Source organism: Sabethes cyaneus, chromosome 3 (genome assembly GCF_943734655.1).
Source record: "Sabethes cyaneus chromosome 3, idSabCyanKW18_F2, whole genome shotgun sequence".
Classification (NCBI taxonomy): domain Eukaryota; kingdom Metazoa; phylum Arthropoda; class Insecta; order Diptera; family Culicidae; genus Sabethes; species Sabethes cyaneus.
The window spans coordinates 115621969-115644758 of record NC_071355.1 but is presented as its reverse complement, the minus strand read 5'-3'; the positions used below and the strand labels follow the sequence as shown (position 1 = coordinate 115644758).

The 22790-nt window shown below is 38.9% G+C and overlaps 1 protein-coding gene across 3 annotated transcripts in view; it reads right to left on the bottom strand.

Annotated features, from left to right (window-relative positions):
- LOC128743631 (sex-lethal homolog) overlaps positions 1–22790 on the bottom strand; it is a 395363-nt gene that overhangs the window by 350024 nt on the left and 22549 nt on the right. The gene's annotated exons all lie outside the window — the stretch shown is intronic.

The following is a 22790-nucleotide window of genomic DNA, read 5'->3' as shown; positions in this document are numbered from 1 at the left end:
ATATGCAAAGAATTGGTTTTACCGGTCAAAAGATATTAACCCTCGAACACTCGCGCCAACTTTTATAACACAGTTACTCGCGCGCACAATAGCCCAAAACCAAATAAAACGTGCGCACCAGAGTTTTGACTAGGAAAACTTGGTTTTAAGTTTATCACACCTTTGGAAGAGTTTCTTAAAATTGAAAGCTCTATCGTCTGGTAGAATTCGAATTTTTATTAATCCCCCTAAAAGTGAAATAAAAAAATTATTTTCCTTCCGTTTCAATATAACACATTGATGAGTTCTGCAAAGTTTTAGAGCATGTTATTACAAGAAATTTTGCTGAAGACAGTAACCTTCTATCTCTTCAACGAAGAGATCTTATTTATTGTATGTGAATTTGTAAAATCAATTTTTCTATTTTAGGTCTTTTTGTAATTGTTGTATGACTTTTTCATGTATTACAAAGTTGTATAAATAATAAAAATACACAACTTTGCTGAACATAGTATACCTCTATGTTTGCTTGTTTACGAACTGTAGAACTTTGATTATAAAAATTACCATGATTTTGACCCCGAATTACTCGACTACCAACAGACGGATACATTTTAAACATTTTACATTTGCTGGTAGTTTTGCTGCACACAGACACCATTTTTCCATATGAAGAAACGAAAGAAAATTCCAGTTGGGGCCAATTGCGGGATACCTCACATGCTACTTGCTTCGTTTCTGTGATGTCGGTTTATGCTAATCTATTTTCCTAACAATTTAAAGTATTAATGCATTGAATAATTCTGACATTTTGACATTCAAAAACCTACATATAGTGTACAAAATATAACAACGTGAGTAACCGAAGGTTCAAAATTGATGAAATTATTCAAGAAAACTTTATTATTGTGAATCATATAGAATGGCATTACAGGAAATTATGCATAGTTCAAAAACCTATTAACTAGACCTTTACTGCGCAATGTATAGGGGACAGTAGTCAACAGTGAGACAACAGGAACAGTGAGACATCGGGAATAGCATACATACATACAAGCATTAAAACATACAAGATCCATGATATTTTCCTGCAAAGTAAAGTTTGTGAATCTATATCACATAATACAGTTTGAGAAAAATTTGTTAATTTTTTAGTATGTTTTTCAACAAAAGTCGTTTTTGGGGGGGTCAAAGTAAAGTTTATTGCGATCATTTTCAGGTGATTTTTAACGGCAAATCGCATAACTAATCCAAATTGAATTTACTACACGGCATCTCATAGGAATGAGAGATGAAAATAAAAAATATAGGACCATCGAATTGTTTGCTAACACCACTATTTCGCTATTTCTTATAAAACATTCCTATTGGGAACAGTGAGACAAACAGATGTGGGTAATTTTCAAAAAAAAAATTTTGTGTTGAATTGTAAATCAATCCATATGAATTGATTGTAAATTAGTTCTGAAGTGTAAGTTGAAGGTCAGATAACCAGGATTGGACCTTTATATGAATATAAATGTAGATGTGAGAGAAATCGCAATTTTCAATAATGCACAAAAATAATGTATCCTTTATGCACAAAATAAACAGTACGACCTCTAAACTATTCTTTGTAACCAAAAAATATGGTTTAAGTTTAATTCTAATACGTGTCTCAGTATTCAACACTCGTTGTCTCACTCTTCCCACCTACTGGGGAACAGTGAGCCAAAAAGACACATTTGCGTTTGTAACTATTTTAGCTTTCAACCAAAAGAGCTGAAACTTTTTTTCAGACAACTAGAAGAATATACCTTTCAAATGGATTGAAGATCTCATTGGTAATTATCACAAAAAAAATTTTAAAATTTTTGGAAAAAAAGTGTCTCACTGTAGACGTCTCTCCCCTATGTTAAAGAATAATATTTAATCTTACAACTTACTTTTACTTGCACTTACCCTCATTAATAACAACTTACTCAGCAATTTCATGAGAAAAGAAACTATCAAAATTTATAAGTGCTTCTATTTGGTTCAAATTTTGTAAACTTATTCAATTTCCAAAAATTTCATGTAAACCAAACGTGTCGATTTCTATCTCAAATTGCAAGTAAGACCGTATAACAAAGGTTCCTTTCACCACTAGGTGGACTAAATCAGGTTTTTTATTTACAGTAATCAAATTGTGCTGAAAAGTCTTCCAAACAAGCATAATTAAAAAACGGATTTAAACCTTATAAAGTCGTAAGTCAATCACGACTTTATATGGTTTAAATCCGTTTTTTTAATTATGCTTGTTTGGAAGACTTTTCAGCACAATTTGATTATATATTCAAATTTACGATCTCATCCCATGATAAATTTCTGATATTAAATGAATTTAAATACTAAGAGTAGACTGGACTATCATTAGAGCGAACAAAGGCGCTATATCCTTGGCCAATTGCAGCCTGGCTTCTGGTCTAAATACCATTAGTTCATCCCTGAGGGTCCGGAGTATCACTTAACCTTTATTAGCAAAGATACTCCCAACGATTGTAAATAAATCATTATCTATGTATACGGGAAGCGTTTGGTACGGGAGGTCCACGCTTTCTTCCTTCCCCTTGATTTCGAGGAGTTTAATGGAATTAGATATTTTTTCTGGTTCCACTTGATTCCTTGGAATTCTCTCTGCGGTACAGAGTTGCAGTTGGCCTGGCCGTTGACAAGAAAAATGATTGATTCAAGTAATCGTCATTTTCCAGGATGCCTTCAAGAATTGGCTGCGTTAGTGTGAGATTAGATTAGATTAGATAAGAGTAGACTGGACTATCATCCTGATTGAATATTTCTTAGAGTGTCCAAAATATATTCGTTGAATTGCCGTGTCCAAAATACATTTTAGACACTGTCTTAAATAAACTGAGAGGGTCCACATTTCATATTTCATTAATAATTTCTGTTGCGTTCCCCGCAAGCTTAGAAAATGTATTTGCTTCGCACAAAACGACATCGCATTAGCCAAAACGCGAACGCTATGGAAAATTTCCAAATTCAACAGAACAACGCAAACGGACGTGTTTCGACAAGTTATGGAAAATTCCGACATCCCAAAGGACCGTCGAAGGACGATGAATGGAATATTCCATCACGCACAATACGGCAACAGCGCGCGCCGTATTTCATTATGTACTTATGTATTACACACATTCTCACGCATGTACATCCAATTGCGCATGCGCGCCCCACTCCAGACAAGGACGAACAGGAAAAGGATGAACGAAAATCGACATGTATAAAAGGACGACCACCATTCCATTCAGTTCAGTTTTAACTTTCATTCAAAGTGTTTAAGAAAATAAAGTTTTGTTAAACCTACGAACAAGTTTTTACACGTTCAGCCGCTAAGTTTTCCGACACTCAGTATCCTCCAAATACAGTCCACCAATTTTGATTCCCGACCGAACATTGGTCCTTCGAACCGGATCCTACTACTGAGTAAATTTCCGAGGACGTGTAAAAAAATCATTCGCCGATAGAAACCGAAATGGCTACAGCACGTACACCACCCCAGCTGAGGAAGGCTGATGCATCGGATCTTTTTATAGGATTTCCTGAAGAAGAGAGTTCGACTGCGGAAAAAAACATACCGGCAGCTGTGGACAGACAAACTACCAGGCAATTACATTCACTCTCCCGTCAACGTGAACAAGTGATGTCCAAGCTGAAGCGCATGTATGACGCCGCACTATGGGGCAGAACCCGAAAAAGCCCGGACAAAACCTCAAAATTTTTATTTGAGATATTCTATCAAACTTAATATTCTACGTATAGTAGACACATAATCTATAAGAAATATACATAAAATGTTTTAATAAGTAGTTTTTCAGTAGGCATTAAAGAAGGTGAAACACAGTGTAAAATTTTTTTGGAAAATGAAAAAATAAATATCATTTAATCTTTTAGTATCTGGCTACCATGCTGCTTAAAATTCTATACTTTTAAAGGACAATTCACATTAAAGGGATTATAAACTAATAGTTTAGGTGATATTAAGACAGATTTTTTACTAGTAGGCTTTGTTCTGATGAAGTGTTTTAGAACAAAATATTTGTTATTTTTGTCAATTTTCAATAGCGTGTAGAAAAGATTTCCACAGATTTCCGCTCTGACACTACCATAAAATCAACATTCAGGCTGTTAACTAGTAACAAGCAAAAAATTAGCTGCTACTAGTTGCGATGTTCGGAGATATTCAAGTTTTTCGAATGCATGTTTTCCGGCATTTTAGACTACAAATTAGTAAATGCGCGCGCCAGTGCGAAGTTCATTCCTGCTGTACGTTAAAAAGTCATGCTTGTGTATGTAAGACATAGCATTATCATCGTTATGAGATACATCGAAGTCGATAAGGGGAATTCAGAACATTGTAAAGGCGACTACTTAACAGCTTTTTCCCAATTAGCTCTGTTTCAAGTCAAGTTGGCAGTAGAATATGTTCGATTGGACTTTCAGCTCGATTCAACTAGCCTCCATTTTGTTTATTTAGAGTCGAACATGTTGATACGTGTTTGCAGGATAAACAGATTGCTATACTCTGTCAGTTACTCGTTATTTTTTGTGCCTTCTGCCAGGATTTGGCTGAGGCCGATGACAGCCTATCTCGCCACTCATATCCTTTTGCTGCGTATGGCCAAACTAATGAATTAAAAAAATTACATGAATGCACTAAAGCAGATAGTAGGGTAAGTTAACCTATATAGTAAACCCTCTACCTGTAATGGACACTCGGATAAAATTTCGGTATTTATTAGCTTATACTTCTTATTTCTGAGGATATATAACATGAAACAGACCGTACTAAACATAACACACATTTGAGTTGATAAAATTTTAGCTGCATTTCATTATTAATGCTTTAAAATTGGCGTTTTCAACAAGTGGGTCCATTATAAACAATGCAAAAAATGTCGCCATTACCGGACTCTCTCCATGCAAAATACACTAAAATTCCTATAATGGACCCGGTCGTTATTCTATTGTAAACCGCAAGGGTCCATAAAAGGAAAATGGACATTCCAATCTGTTTTAAAAAATTTGTAAAATATAGATTTGCATCAGAAATTGATATATTTAGGCTTATTCGAAAGTTACTAATATTGTAAGTGCCATTGGTTGGGTGTTTAGTGTAACGAGTTCAAAATAATGTATAGAAAGGTCCACAAATGGTTGATTTACCCTATACCAGAATAATAATACTAAATTACTCTTGATATACAGATTGTGATAATTTGTATAGGAGGTCGTCAGACTACCAATTTCGACTACTTAAAAAATGTGTTTGAGTATTTAAAATATTTATAACTTGATTCCCGTAAGTCCTACAATTTTGGTATGTTCAGTAACTTTACGTAACTTTACAGGATAAACAACTTTTCTGAAGACACAATATTTCTAAAGTCATTATTTAAAAAGTTAGATCTCAACGCCATCTATAGGTATAAAAATACAACTACTTAAAATTTACAGAAAGATGCGCAATTTTATTACAAACAATGTTGCTGAAGACAATAAAGCTTTACGAAGCATATGAAAGAAGTTATGAGGTTTTGTCCGAGCGCCGGATCAATCTGCCCCACTGTGCGCCGTTAAGGAAACCGAACTTTCGTTACCTCAACTAAGAATGTGAACCATTTCGCGAAATTTTTAACTTTTTGGTTAAAATTTGACAGTTCGATGGTTATTTCTCCTTGAGTGGTTAAAATTAGTTCAGAATGTGAACCATTTCATATTTGACGGATTAATAGTTTTTTTGCTCAATGAGAGCATATAAGGTGAGGATGAAAATATTGTTTTTTCTGTCCGAGTTAAAATCGGAGGAATTTTTGATGTTCATTTGCTTTTATTTGATAGATAAAATTCATCTCATTTCAACCCGGGTTGTTTGAACATATTTATAATGCGATAAGCATCCATACCAATGTAAAAAAATCTAACGAAAAATCAGTGAAACTTGTCGAAGCTCTCTTCCTCACCAGTGCATATCTCATTGGCTCTCAGAACTTGGTTAAAACTAACCATGCTCCCGAGCAGGGTTATTTTCGAAAAACCATCGAACTGTCAAATTTTAACCAAAAAGTTAAAAATTTCGCGAAATGGTTCACAGCCTAAAGGTAGAATTGAAAAAGTTGGAAGCCGTGTATGCAGAATTCTCCGGTTTTCACAGCCAAATTGTCGCAATCGTGCCAGACGAACAAATGGTAGAGCAGGAAGCCGCATATGTACGCTCGGGTTGAGTCGCTTATCATCACGCAGCAAGATCACGCCCGACCGTCGCAAGTTATCCTGCAACAACAGCCTCTCAAGGCACCCATTCCTTCCTTTAGTGGCGAGTATACAAGTTGGCCTAAATTCAAGGCTATTTTCATGGATGTAATGGCACAATCCCGTGACTCCGACGCCGTAAAGCTGTACCATTTAGACAAAGCTTTAACAGGAGAGGCCGCAGGAATATTAGACGCAAAAATAATCAACGAAGGTAATTACGCACTAGCTTGGGAAATTCTCACCGAAAGGTACGAAAACAAGCGAGTGATTGTGGAAACGCACATCTTTGGTCTGCTGTCGTTAAAAAAGATGACGTCTGAATCGAACAAAGAGCTACGAATCCTGCTAGATGGCTGCAATAAACACGTACAGAGTTTGGAGTACCTTGGACAAAACCTGACTGGTGTATCGGAGCTCTTCGTAGTGTACCTACTCACAGCAGCGCTGGACAAATCAACCCGTAAGCAGTGGGAACAATCACTTAAAACAGGTGAGCTACCGACCTATCAAAAAACCGTAGATTTCCTTAAATCGCATTGCCAAGTGTTGGAGCGATGTGAAGCTGCTAGTCAGCAGCAGTCGTCTCCGAAAGTTCCTCCCGTATCGAAACAGGTATCGCCCCCCACGTCGAAGTTTGTCAACTACCGAGTCCATTCAGCTACATCAAACGAAACCAAAGCGACAGAAAGATGTGACTTTTGCAGTGGTACGCACCTCAATTACCAATGCAACAAGTTGAACAGCCTTTCGTATAGCGACCGAATGGAAAAGGTTCGAACTGCAGGAGTTTGCTTGAATTGCCTGCGGAAAGGACACCAATCGAAAAATTGTTTGTCATCGAAATGCTGCCGAAAATGCCAAAAGCGACATAATACTCAACTGCATGATGATTCACCACGAAATGAGGAGCTTCGCCCCAACGTACCATCTGTTCAGAAGGAAGACCCCGCACCGACCAACCAATTAGTGACGTCTCCAATACACACCCAGTCGGACGAGCCAGCAAATACTGCTTGTTCGTGCAACCGTAATCCGTTATCTCAAACAGTATTTCTCCAAACAGCACTTGTGTTCATCGTGGATAACCAGTAGCAACTGCATCCATGTCGTGCCCTCCTTGACTCAGGCTCTCAGGTAAATTTCATCACTGAAAGGATGGCCAAGCTTCTACACATCGAGCGACAACACGCAATTGTACCGATAGCAGGAATAAACAATTTGCGCATGACAGCCCGTGAGAAGGTATGGATTGAATTTCGTTCCCGTTGCAGTGACTTCCGCGCCAATTTAGAGTGCTTGATTACGCCAAAGGTGACCGGTATTATCCCTTCTAAAAGCATCGACATCACGAACTGGGAAATTCCAGAAGGTATTCAACTGGCTGACCCTTCATTCTTCCGAGCCGATAGCATCGATATGCTGATCGGAACAGCAACGTTCTTTAAGTTAATAAAACCAAATCACCTAACGATCGGCACCAATTTGCCCGAACTCCACGATTCGCATTTAGGATGGCTGGTTGCAGGCGCAATGCAGTCAATGAACAATGATTGCCAGTACTCTCAAGTTGCATCAATTCAGACTTTGAATGATTGTATGCACAAGTTTTGGGAAATCGAAGAGGTACCTACTACTACATCCCTTTCAGCCGAAGAACAACAGTGTGAAACTCATTTTGCAACAACTCACTTTCGCGACGCTAACGGAAGATTTGTTGTTAGACTTCCGTTCAAGACGAATGTAGCCGATTTACAGAATTGCAGAGCGCTCGCACTGAGACGTTTTTACATGTTAGAAACTCGACTTTAACGCAACGCAGAATTAAAGCAACAATATGTCGATTTTATACGGGAATACCAGAGACTAGGTCACTGCCGAGAAGTAAACGAAAATAACGATAACCCCAGCCGACAAGGATATTACATGCCGCATCATGCAGTACTTCGACCGAACAGCTCAACAACAAAGTGCCGAGTTGTATTCGACGCCAGTGCACAATCATCCGACGCAAGTTTATCACTCAACGACGTACTATTGGTGGGACCAGTAGTACAAAGCGATTTGTATGCCATCATGTTACGATTTCGAATGCATAGGTATGTGTTTACGGCGGACATCACCAAAATGTATCGTCAAATACAAATGCACCCAGTCGACACCCGCTATCAAAGGATTTTTTGGAGAGAATCACCGAATGAAAGTCTAAAGGTTTTGGAACTAACAACGGTTACCTATACGGAACAGTGTCAGCACCGTATCAAGCAACACGGAGTTTGGCTCAACTTGCCAATGACGAAGCCGAACAGTTTCCCGTAGCAGCGAAAATCATAAAGGACGATTTTTATGTCGACGACGTTTTGTCCGGTAAAGATTCACTGGATGAAGCACTTGAAGCGCAGCGCCAGCTAACAACATTGCTAAAAAGGGCTGGTTTTCCTATTCATAAATGGTGCTCAAATTCAACAGCATTTTTAGATCTCATACCTGCCGATGAACGACAACAATTTAACAACGATAATCACGTGACTAAAGTTCTAGGTTTATTGTGGAATCCAACGACAGATAAATTCCTACTTGCTGGAATTGTTGAGCCGGGTGACGCAGCCAACCAACCGTGGACTAAGCGACGAATTTATTCCGAAATAACCAAACTGTTCGACCCCCTGGGATTACTTTCGCCATCCATCGTTCTCGCTAAGCTGTTGGTGCAGCAGCTGTGGCGCAGCAAGCTGGACTGGGATGATCCCATAGACGAGCAAACTATTCTTCAGTGGAGCTAGCTGCGGCAATCGTTTCACATAGCAAAACAAACACCGATCCCACGACAGGTAACTTTTCATACAGCGGTACATTACGAACTTCATGGATTCGCAGATGCTTCAAATCTAGCGTATGGAGCGTGTTTGTACATCAGAAGCATTTTTCCCGATAACACAGCGGCATCGCGTTTGCTTACAAGCAAATCCAAAGTTGCACCACTTCACGACTTGTCAATCCCACGCAAGGAATTGTGTGCCGCTAGCCATTCTGGTCGACAAGGTAATTTCCACTATTAGCATTGCTTTCATGCGCATTACGTTGTGGTCATACAGCCAGATTGTTCTGGCCTGGCTACGAAAACATCCATGTCAACTGGAGGTATTTGTGCGCAACCGCACGGCACAGATAAAGCAGCTCACTCATGGCTACGAGTGGAGCTACGTTCGTTCTCAACTCAACCCAGCGGATATCCTCTCCAGAGGTCAGCTACCGTTCACACTCAGCAAAAATAAAATGTGGTGGGACGGTCCTCAATTTCTTAACGAGCCAATCATCACGATGGAAGCATGCGAGGAGATTCCCGATAGTGAATTACCTGAATTGAAACCGGCGATAATATCAACCAGCGTTATCATTGAGCAACAGCTACCAGTTTTTGAAAAGTTTAGTTCATTCCGAATGTTACAGAGAGTCATCGCATGGGTGCTACGCTACATCAACAATTCAAGGAAGCAGAAATCCGATCGTGTACTCGACAGACGTCTTACGACCAACGAGCTTCATCAATCACTGCTGGTAATAGTACGAGTAATTCAACACACCGAACTAAGAGATGAAATTCGACGTCTTCAATCCAACCTGCCATGTAAGCAAATTGGATCACTCAACCCAATTTTCACCAACAATATTTTACGTGTTGGCGGACGACTCACCAACGCGCATCTGCCGGACGAATCGAAACATCAACTCATCTTGCCGCATGCAAGCTCAGTTACGAAGCTGCTCATACGAACCATGCACATTGAACAGCTTCATGTTGGGCCAGCAGGATTGTTAGCGGCAATGAGACAACGCTTCTGGTTGACCAACGCGCGGTCAACAATCTGAAATGTGACCAGATCGTGCGTGCAATGCTTCAAAACAAACCCATCCAACCAAATGCAGCTAATGGGTGAGCTGCCAAAACAACGTGTTTCCTTCACCACCATTTACCATCACCGGCGTAGATTATGCCGGACCCATAATAGTCAAACAAGGATCCTACCGACCGAAGACAATCAAGGCATATATTGCTGTATTCGTGTGCCTCTCAACTAAGGCCACCCATTTGGAACTGGTATCAGATCTGACGACCGACGCCTTCATTGCCGCCCTTCATCGATTTGTCAGCCGAAGAGGAATTCCATCTGAAATGCATTCAGACAACGCGACCAATTTTCATGGTGCCAAGAATGAACTGCATCGCCTTTACGAGCTGTTTCGTCAGGAAAGGAAGTTGATCGCATTGTTCAGTTTTGCCAAACGAAGGAAATTACGTGGTATTTCATTCCACCGGATGCACCGGAGTTCGGAGGTCTTTGGGAAGCTGCAGTTAAATCTACAAAGATGCATCTGAAACGAGTAATAGGAAATGCAGTATTAACATTTGAAGAGTTCACGACTATGTTATGCAAAATCGAAGCCATACTAAATTCCCGCCCGTTAGTTGCAATTTCCAACGATCCAGCTGATCCTGAGGTTATCACTCCAGCACACTTCTTATTAGGTCGTGCATTGAATGCAGTAATGGAACCGCGGTACGACGATACCAAATTCAACCGACTATCCCGATGGCAGCATTGCCAGCTTATGCGTGAACAGTTTTGGCGAGCATGGTCCAGGGATTACCTGATGAGCCTGCAACCCCGGAAGAAAAATTGGACGACGACTGACAACGTGAAGCCCAGCATGATTGTACTCATCCACGATAAGAATCGGCCTCCGCTGCTTTGGAAGCTTGGCCGAATAACCACCGTGTATCCTGGTGCAGATCAGCTTGTTCGAGCTGTGGATATTTTCAGCGAAGGAACTACTTACAGACGACCTATTACAAAGCTATCAGTTTTACCCATTGAGGACAACCAACACCTGCTTAGAGGTATAAAGGATTTGAATGTAACGTTGCAACCCGGCCGGAGTATGTTGCGTTCCCAGCAAGCTTAGAAAATTTATTTGCTTCGCACAAAACGACATCGCATTAGCCAAAACGCGAACGCTATGGCAAATTTCCAAATTCAACAGAACAACGCTAACGGACGTGTTTCGACAAGTTATGGAAAATTCCGACATCCAAAAGGACCATCGAAGGACGATGAATGGAATATTCCATCACGCACAATACGGCAACAGCGCGCGCCGTATTTCATTATGTACTTATGTATTACACACATTCTCACGCATGTACATCCAATTGCGCATGCGCGCCCCACTCCAGACAAGGACGAACAGGAAAAGGATGAACGAAAATCGACATGTATAAAAGGACGACCACCATTCCATTCAGTTCAGTTTTAACTTTCATTCAAAGTGTTTAAGAAAATAAAGTTTTGTTAAACCTACGAACAAGTTTTTACACGTTCAGCCGCTAAGTTTTTCGACACTCAGTATCCTCCAAGTACAGTCCACCAATTTTGATTCCCGACCGAACAATTTCATGAAATTCAAAACTACATCGTAAATAAAAATGTCTATAGCACATTTTTATCGACAAATAGATGACCCAACAACACTTTGCCATTTAGGTAAGTTGTTCTAAAACAGAGTTTTGCATGAATTGCATAACAAAAGAAGGTAATATATATTTTATTCCAATAAGGCCATTACAAATATTTTATAAAGTTTTTGTCCTTCCGGTGTTGGGCCACTGAAGGGGGGGGACAAAAAAACAAAGAGATTTGTTTAATCGAGTAAAAAAAAATATTGATTTGAGGCATTATTACTTAAAGTTGAAACGTGATAACCAAATTTATTCTTGCTTTTAATATATACGTTACTAGCTGACCCGACAAACTTCGTATTGCCACAAATTAACCTGTGTTGTACATAAATCATGAATCTCGGATGATCTTTGTCACTATCTCGAGTTTTGCAAGCCCCCCAGTGGGCGGCGCTTCCGACGGCGGGTCACCGGCAACACTTGCGACCGGCTCGTCCTGAATGATCTAGTGTTACTATAGATAGTTTTTGTGGTCTTGTTATTGACTAATGTTTTATGGAAGAGTCTCGTATTTCTCGAGTTGGATTAGTTTTTGAGTTTCGCAAAAATTTCTGTTTTATTTGTATGAGAGTCCATATCCCCCTACCACAGGGGTGAGAGGTCTCTAACTATCATAAAATAAATTCAAGACTCAAAAATCTCCTACATGCTAAATTTGGTTCCATTTGCTTGATTAGTACTCAAATTATAAGGAAATTTGTATTTCATTTGTATGGGAGCCCATCCTCTTAAAAGGGAAAGGGGTCATAATACACCACAGAAAAAAATTCTGCCATCTAAAACTCTCACATGCCAAATTTGGTTCCATTTGCTTGATTAGTTCTAAAGTTATGAGCAAATTTGTATTTCGTTTGAATGGGAGCCCCCCCCCCCTCCTAAAAAGGTAAGAAGTCCTAATTCATCATGGGAAAAATGATTGCCTCCAAAAACACCCACATGCCAAATATGGTTCCATTTGCTTGATTAGTTCTCGAATTATGAGGAAATTTGTATTTCATTTGTGTAGAAGCCCCCCCTCTTGAAGTGTGGAAGGATCCTAATTCACCGTAGAAAATATTTTTGCCTCCAAAAACCTCCACATGCCGAATTTGGTTCTATTTGCTTGATTAGTTCTCGAGTTATGGGGAAATTTGTATTTCATTTGTATTGGAGCCCCCCCTCCTAATGTGGGAAGAGGTCCTAATTCATCACAGAAAAAATTCTTGCCTCCAAAAACACCTACACGCCAAATTTGGTTCCATTTGCTGGATTAGTTCTCGAGTTATGAGGAAATTTGTATTTCGTTTGTATAGGAGCCCCCCCCCCCCTCTTAAAGTAGGGAGGGGTCCCAATTCATCATAGAAAAAAATTTTGTCTCCAAAAACACACACATGCCAAATTTGGTTCCATTTGCTTGATTAGTTCTCGAGTTATGAGGAAATTGGTATTTCATTTGTACAGGAGCCCCCCCTCTTAAAGTGAGGAGGGGTCTTAATTCAACATAGAAAATTTTCTTGTCCTCGAAAACCTTCACATACCAAATTTGGTTCCATTTGCTTGATTAGTTCTCGAGTTATGAGGAAATTTGTATGGAAACCCCCCTCTTAAAGGGGAGAGGAGTTATAATTCCCCTTATAAAGAGGGGAGGGGTCTCAAATTACCCTAGAATAAATTCTTGTCACCGAAAACACCCACATGCCAAATTTGGTTCTATTTGCTTGATTAGTTCTCGAGTTATGCAGAAATTTGTGTTTCATTTGTATGGGAGCCCCCCCTCTTAGTGGGGGGAGGGGTCTCTAACCATCACTAAAACCTTTCCTGGCCCCAAAAACCTCTACATGTAAATTTTCACGCCGATTGGTTCAGTAGTTTTTGATTCTATAAGGAACACAGGACAGACAGACAGACAGACAGACAGACAGACAGACAGACAGACAGACAGACAGACAGACAGACAGACAGACAGAAATCCTTCTTTATAGGTATAGAAGATTATTTTCCATGCAAAAATCTACGAAAAGACATAAGCGAAAGAAAAATTTTTCGGCCGATTTTCGGAAATTCCGTTGTTCGAATTTTCATTTCTGTTCGTGCTAGAGGCATTAACTCAACTCGTACACTCATTTTTCGTGTTTTTCAGGCTGTAGAACTCACAGACAATTGATTTTATGAAAAATAATTAACTCATATCCTACAAATTATTTTTTTGCCCCTCGATTTTTTAAGCCAATTTCCAAGGGGGGGGGGGAGGAAGGGGGTTGACAAAAACTTTTGGAATTATTTGCAATGGCCTAAATGTAAAATTACTTCCTCTAGGGGTCCAAATTCGGTTGGTTACCCTACAGTTCAAAGGTTTAAAGGTACAGGGGTACCAGCGAGCCACACGCCCTGGCAGGTGTTGTGGATTCGAATCCGGTTATAATCTCTGATTATAGCTTGGTTCGACCCATGCACCTTCCAGCATTGGACAAAAGATACACGGTAAAAAATCGTCACGTCCATTTTAAGTGTTCTTGCATTTAAATCAATTTGTTGTGCAGCACTACAAATCGAAGTGATTTAGTATTGATTTTTGAGAGTTTTCAAATTTTTAAACGAGAAACTATCTATTGAAAACTATTTAATGGATATCACCATCGAATTGTAATGCATATCTATAGAATTTGCAATTATTTTTTTCGTAATATATAAATTTCAAAAAATCGCGAAACATGTAAGCAGCTTTCACCAATCGGAAGCAAAATTAGAAACCCAAATGGAGAAAATAAGTTTTCGTTCCAAATTATTGCTCTTCTAGAGTGTAAGTATGGCGAAATTATACCTGTGATCATAATTAATAAATTGCTAACTGTTTTCAGGTTATGGAATTGATCACACGGGCCCCGAATTGATAGCAGCAATCAACCCGAGATCAAATTTATTTAGACATCAGAGTATTAAACACAGGAATCCGGTTACTATCAGCGATTGAGGTTTTATTTGTATTATGTTTTGTATGTAATTATGTAATTATGTAATTGTTCAATTATGATGAGTAATAAATAAAGCAGCTTTACGAAAAATCAACATACAATCCTTTCTATCCATTTGACAGTTCAAGAGTTCAAAAGAAAGCACATTCGAAATTAAAGTGATTTTCTGTTGATTTCATCATACCTACTTTGTGTTGCTTCATCTATACCTATAAAGAAGGATTTCTGTCTGTCTGTCCGTATGTTCCTTATAGAATCGAAAACTACTGAACCAATCGGCATGAAAATATGCATGTAGAGGGTTTTTGGGGCCAGGAAAGGTTTTAGTGATGGTTAGAAACCCCTCCCCCCACTAAGAGGGGGGCTCCCATACAAATGAAACACAAATTTCTGCATAACTCGACAACTAATCAAGCAAATAGAACAAAATTTGGCATGTGGGTGTTTTCGGTGACAAGAATTTATTCTATGGTAAATTGAGACCCCTCCCCTCTTTATAAGGGGAATTACAACTCCTCTCCTCTTTAAAAGGGGGGGCTTCCATGCAAATTTCCTCATAACTCGAGAACTAATCAAGCAAATGGAACCGAATTTGGCATGTGGTTGTTTTTGGAGACAAAATTTTTTTCTATGATGAATTGGGATCCCTCCCCGTTTTAGGAGGGGGGGATCCTATACACATGGAATACAAATTTCCTCATAACTGAAGAACTAATCAAGCAAATGGAACAAAATTTGGCATGTGAAAGTTTTCGAGGGCAAGAATATTTTCTATGGTGAATAAGGACCCCTTCCCACTTTAAGAGGGGGGCTCCTATACAAACGAAATACAAATTTCCTCATAACTCGAGAACTAATCAAGCAAATGGAACCAAATTTGGCACGTGGGTGTTTTTGGAGACAAAAATTTTTTCTATGATGAATTGGAACCCCTACCCACTTTAGGAGGGGGGGCTCCCATACAAATGAAATTCAAATTTCCTCATAACTCGAGAACTAATCAAGCAAATAGAACCAAACTTGGCATGCGGAGGTTTCTGGAGGCAAAAATATTTATTATGGTGAATTAGGCCCCTCCCAACTTTAAGAGGGGGTGCTTCTACACAAATGAAATACAAATTTCCTCATAATTCGAGAACTAATCAAGCAAATGGAACCATATTTGGCATGTGGGTGTTTTTGGAGGCAACCATTTTTTCTATGATGAATTGCATAATGAATTGTTATGCATTTCTGCATAACTCGACAACTAATCAAGCAAATAGAACAAAATTTGGCATGTGGGTGTTTTCGGTGACAAGAATTTATTCTATGGTAAATTGAGACCCCTCCCCTCTTTATAAGGGGAATTACAACTCCTCTCCTCTTTAAAAGGGGGGGCTTCCATGCAAATTTCCTCTTATCTCGAGAACTAATCAATCAAATGGAACCAAATTTGGCATGTGGGAGTTTTAGATGGCAGAAATTTTTTCTATGGTGAATTACGACCCCTTCCCCTTTTAAGAGGGGAGCTCCCATACAAATGAAATTCAAATTTCCTTATAACTTGAGAACTAATCAAGCAAATGGAACCAAATTTGGCATGTGGGAGATTTTGGAGTCTTGAATTTATTTTACGATAGTTAGAGACCTCTCACCCCTGTGGTAGGGGGATATGGACTCTCATACAAATAAAACAGAAATTTTTGCGAAACTCAAAAACTAATCGAACTCGAGAAATTCGACTCTTCCATAAAACATTAGTCAATACAAGACCACAAAAACTATCTATAGTAACACTAGATCATTCACGACGAGACGGTCACGAGTGTTGCCGGTGACCCGCCGTCGGAAGCGCCGCCCACTGGGGGGCTTGCAAAACTCGAGATTGTGACAAAGATCATCCGAGATTCATGATTTATGTACAACACAGGTTAATTTGTGGCAATACGAAGTTTGTCGGGTCAGCTAGTTATCAATAAATTTTCATTTCGAATCGTAATGTTTGGCAAGTAGTGCGAATTCAACGGTAAATTACTTCGCTTCAACGTGACAATTTTTTACCGTGTAGGAGTCACAACGACAACTTGTTAAGCGTAGCTACCTATTACCCCCCCCCCTTCCTTTCCACTCTTTCCCCTCCTTTCTTATTACTTTCCCCTACCGTCCCTCTATCAATTGTAAAACCATCGTTTCAAAAAAATTATCAATATATGGAAAACTAACAATTTTATGTTGATATGACTGCGTGGCCAAGCACACGATTGCCTACTTGATTACAATTTCTAAGCTGACGTGCTGATGTGATTTGTTGTGTCGCAACAAGAGTTATCCTAAAAATTAAAAATGTCCCCAAAAACCGGGTACCAGATGTTCCACAACAGATGGTGACGTGGCCATTTGGCTCCATATGTGTGCGATAGGGTACCCGGGAACCTTTTCAGTTTTAAAATAGTTATAACTCATTCAATTTGAAACATACGTCATTGAAATTTTGCGACATCGTAAAACTCGTTGATCTTAAGTAAGTGAGGTAATTTGGTGCATATCCATAGAGGGAATTAGCAATGAGAGGCACTTGAATTTTTTTATTACGTAGGAGGGCGACAAGGGTACCCGGGTACCCATGCTTTGCTATGTCAATAACTTTGGCTATTTTGAACCGATTTGGATGAAACCAGTGGCATTTGATTCGTACACACTTAAAAAAAAGTGCCGAAGTCAGCAAAATTTTGCCGAGATTTGGACAACTGAGCGTTCGGTGAAATTTTTTAAGATGCCAAACGTTAGTAAAAAGATCCGTAAACGTCGATTTGCAAAATTGAAATTTTCACCGAACGCTCGGCTGTCCAAAACTCGGCAAATTTTGCTGAATTTTTTAAGTGTGTACATTTATCTAGTTTTGATTAGATAAAGCATTTGGTCATCAAATGACGAGCAGTTCCCGGGAATCGATAATTCCAGAGCAACGTCCGGTAAAATGTGGGAAGCCGCTTGTTTTGAAAGAATATCAGTTTTCTGCAAAGCTATTAGCTTTGAACTTGACATTGTGGACCCTTTTTTCACCTAATGATATAAACTGGTCACTTTAGATCGCATTGGCCCTTCCAGAATTGGGTTCCTGTAGGGTTACAGATGGCCAGTTGGGTGCCTAAGCCAATATTAGAATTCTCGCGTAACTTTTCAAAAGGACCTAAGTAACATTGAGAGATTCTCTTTGGCGTCCCTGTCTTTTGATTATTACGGTGACATAAATGCATTTCAACAAAAAATTTCTTCACGTTTAGCTAGATAGTGACGGTAGTAACCGATTCATGCAAAGCTGGGGTTTTAAAGTGCATTTGCATTGCCGTGGGAGGTGAAAGAGAAGAGGCACAAAGAGAATCTCTCATTGTTACTTAGGTCCTTTTGAAAAGTTATGCGAGAATTGGTATAGCGGATCTTTTAGATGTCTTGAACTGATATGGTTCCGAAATGCATCCGTTATACAGGATGGTTCTACGTTGTGAACTGTTCTAAAAATGCTAAGCATTATCTTGAATCCGGTGTCACCCCGTAGAACCCGTCCCTGTGACCCCGTAGAAGCCATTTTCGAAACAACCAATCAAAATACATCGAAAAGTAAAAAATATCACCTATCGACCCAATTCCAAGTACTTTGATGCCCATATTGATAGGTTTTACCTCCAATCCTAGAGTAGCCACTCATGACCCCGCAGGAACCTACTTCGGAATGGCCAACCTGATTCATCTCATTATATGAAACAGTTCACTGTATGATTTTCAAGAGTTTTGATATCCGCTTGACTGATGTTCCTGCAATACAATCAGTTCTCTACCTCACAGCGGACACTCTGTCGGAATTCCGGATTTTCGGGTCCCGTAAGTCTTTTAATGCCCAAACGGCAAAATAATTCAAAACTAGATAAATTAACGAATCAAATGACACCTATTTCATCAAAATCGGTTAAAAATTGTTGATGTTATAACCATATCAATTTTGGGTACCCGGGTACCCTTGTCGCCGTGCTAAAGGTGTTTTTTTGTCGCACACATAACGGTTAATCACCCCTATTCTGTATTTCGAACGAACCTTTATTTCATTCGACTTGCTTCGAACGAGATGATTTACCCATTTGATTTTGCTGGCGGAAATTTCATTCGAAAGAACTATCGTTCGAAATATAGAATAGCGGTGAATGTCTGTTGTGCATCCATCAGTTTATTTTACCAAGTCGATATGATTAATAAGTGATGTCGCAAGATGAGTTATCCTAAAATCCAAAAATTTCTCCCGAAGCAGGTACCGGATGTTCCGAAACCGAAGTTGATGGGGACATTTGCTTTCAAAATGTCTTTATTATACTTGCAACAGCCTCATTTTATCGAGGCGATGTGGTGCATGAAAAATTATCCCAAAATACAAAAAAATGTCACCCGAAACAGCTACCGGATGTTCCGAAACCAATGGTGAAGTGGCCATTTACATCCACCAGTCTTATTTTATCAAGCCGATGTGATTTGATGTGTCGCAAAATGAATTATCTCGAAATACAAAAATGTCCCCAGAACTGGGTGTTCCGGAACCGACGCTTAAGTTGCCATTAGTCAACAAAATATTCCTCAACCTACTTTGGGTGCTAGCTTGGGTCATACCTTTCAAACGAGATATGTAATTGCAGCCAACATCTCAGCGTGAGCGAAAATGAAATAGCATTTCATCACTTCGTTTCACTCGACTGCCAGCAACTCGATTTGGGCCCGCTGTCAAATTTTGAGCCCAGGACATGCTGTCGCTGACGTTCACTGCAGCTCGATATAGAGATGTTGATGGGGTGCTGAAAACATACTTTTCATGTTACTTAAGGCTGTGAACCATTTCGCGAAATTTTTAACTTTTTAGTTAAAATTTGACAGTACGATGGTTTTTCGAAAATAACCCTGCTCGGGAGCATGGTTAGTTTTAACCAAGTTCTGAGAGTCAATGAGATATGCCACAGGTGAGGAAAGAGCTTCGATGTGTTTCACTGATTTTTCATTGAATTTTTTTTCACCAATGTATGGATGTTTAACATATAAGAAATTTGTTTATTCAACCCAAAATGAAATGAGATAAATTTTATCTATCAAATAGGAGCAAATGAACACCAAAAATTCGTCCAATTCCAACCTGGACTGAATAAATAAATTCGCTGTTCTGGAAACATATCTTCATCCTCACCTTATATACGCTCTCATTGAGTAAAACAACTATCAATCTGTCAAATATGAAATGGTTCGCATTCTGAACTGATTTTAACCACTCGAGGAGAAATAACCATTGAACTGTCAAATTTTAACTAAAAAGTTAAAAATTTCGCGAAATGGTTCACAGCCTTAAGGGTTTATATAGGGTAAGACGGGGCAATGAGTGTCACTTAAGCTCAAACTATGCTACATTAAAAAATATCAGTATTTTAACCGCAATGCGTTATGTACATCACATTTTAGGATATTTTCTTAACAATTCTGGAAATATTGAGCATTAGAAAATGTTTTTTCTATTCTTCCAAGAGCATTTAAAAAGACCCTTTTTTCTGGTAGTGAAAAAACCCCGGGGCAAAGAGTGTCAGTCACGTTCTTAAAAAAGATGGTTTAAATTTGGAGGATCCAGCAAAGTTATTTAAAACAGTGAAAAACAATTGTAGTTGCATGTTCAAGTCAATCAGTGCAAGTTTTGCAGTTTCCCGCAACGTGTATTCAATATTTTCGACACGTTGTTTTGAGCATTTTATCGCTTGCTCTATTTAGCAGCTCATGCGTTCTTTTCTCAATCGTTATTTTATGCATACTTATGCCATATAGGTAATCTAAATTAAACAGTAGATGTTTAAAACGTATTCAAAGCAATATTTTTCTAACTTTACATTTACACCCCTCGCGCCAGACTACTGTGACACACTTTGCCCCGAAGCAAGTTATTTGAACAAATATGAAAATTATCGCTTGCTTGCAAATAAATAGCCTGTGAATCACTTTTCTATGCAGTCGTTAAATCTAAATAAATAATTTATCTATAATATGGAGCAGACTGTTGAGGACGAATAGACTGGCCGCACTGCCCGGCCACTGTCGATAAGTTCTGAGTCGGTGAGTAAATGCGATAAGTGGTAGATGACGTTTCTGATCTTGACAAGTAAAGAACAAGAAACTCATGTAAACGTCAGGAGAAATAAAAACAATCGGATTAAGTATATTGAAGTGTAAAGTAAAAGGAATTATAAATTGAATATTTAATAATTGAATACTTAGCGAGCTATTAGTACGGTAAATTAATGCGGATTAGTACGGGATAATTAATAATTCTTTATTTGTTATTGCTATACACGTAAGTTAAAACAGAAAATTGATTATCCTAGTTAAAATAGTTCTTAATCTAAACAGGCTTACAAAAGACAAAGATTGATTTCCGTAGTCGAACAAAGGATTACCAGATTGAACATTGTCACGATTAAAAATCAGAGGGGTTGTGTACAAGACACGACCGCATAGATAGGTGACGCAGGACTACGTAAGTCCCTTTGTAGTGATAGTACCATGTATTCATGCTTGTAATCATTCGATTCTTCATGTATACATTATAGTTACTATATATATAGTTCGGCGGATAGAAAACCAGGCGAATTGGCATCCCTGATTTATGAAATTAAATTCGAAATTATGGTGAAATGTGCAGGTTTTTACGAAAAATAATCACTGGCGGGTGTTGAAAATGACTAGTTCTATGAAAATAAAGTGTGTTTTTTAACATTACTCCTGCATTTTGGATTTTGAAAAGCTTTTGGCTCCGCTTTTGACGTTTATTTGGCTCCCGATTTTCTATCCGCCGAACTATATATATAGTAACTATAGTATACATGCTATATGCAACATATATACATGCTACATGCGTCGTATGTAACATTTATCAAAGTAGTAACATTGCATACGTTCAATTCTCAAAAGATTGTGCATTTGAAAACAATTTAACCTTCCTAGTGCATTGGGGTCGTTTTCGACCCATCGGCATACTTACAAAGCTTGATACTCAGTAACGGTACGAGCTAGAGAGTAGAGACTTGAAATTTTCTGACTTTTCCTAACTTTGGAAAATTAGCATTGTGGGGAAGTTTCAGCTTTCAGCGACATCTAGAAGAGCCACTGCAAAAAAAGTTACATATTATGCATTAAGGGTCGAAAACGACCCAAGTTTTGAAATTGCTCTCATTCATCCATTTTCAATCCGAATTTCGTTTTCTTTACCTCGTTTGAAATATATGGCCAAAAACTAGCACCCAAGGTATGTTGGGGAATATTTGTTGACTGATGGCCACTTCTGCGTCGGTTCCGGAACACCCCCTACCAGGTCCCGGGGAACATTTTTATATTTTGAGATAATTCATTTTGCGGCACATCAAATCACATTGGCTTGATAAAATAAGACTAGTGGAAGTACAATGGGGACATTTTGGACCCGAATGGCCACTTCCCCATCAGTTACGGAACATCCGGTACCTGGTTTTTGAGGCCATTTTTGAATTTTAGGATGATTTCTATTGCGGCACGTCAAATTTCATCACATTGATAACATAAGACTATTGAAAGTATAATAAATACATGTTGAAGGCAAATGGCCGCATCAGCATCGGTCCTGGAACATCCGGTACCCGGTTTTTGGGGACACCGGGTACCCGGGTACCGTATGTTCCAGAACCAATGAGGAAATGGCCGCTTGGGTCCAAAATGTTCCCATTGCACTTCCATTAATCTTATTTTGTCAAGCCAATGTGATTTGATGTGCCGCAAAATGAATTATCTCAAAACATAAAAATGTTCCCCGGGACCTGGTAGTGGGTGTTCCGGAACCGACGCAGAAGTGGCCATCAGTCAACAAATATTCCCCAACATACCTTGGGTGCTAGTTTTTGACCATAGCTTTCAAACGTGGTAAAGGAAACGAAATTCGGATTGAAAATGGATGAATGAGAGCAATTTCAAAACTTGGGTCGTTTTCGACCCTTAATGCATAATATGTAACTTTTTTTCTAATGCATTAG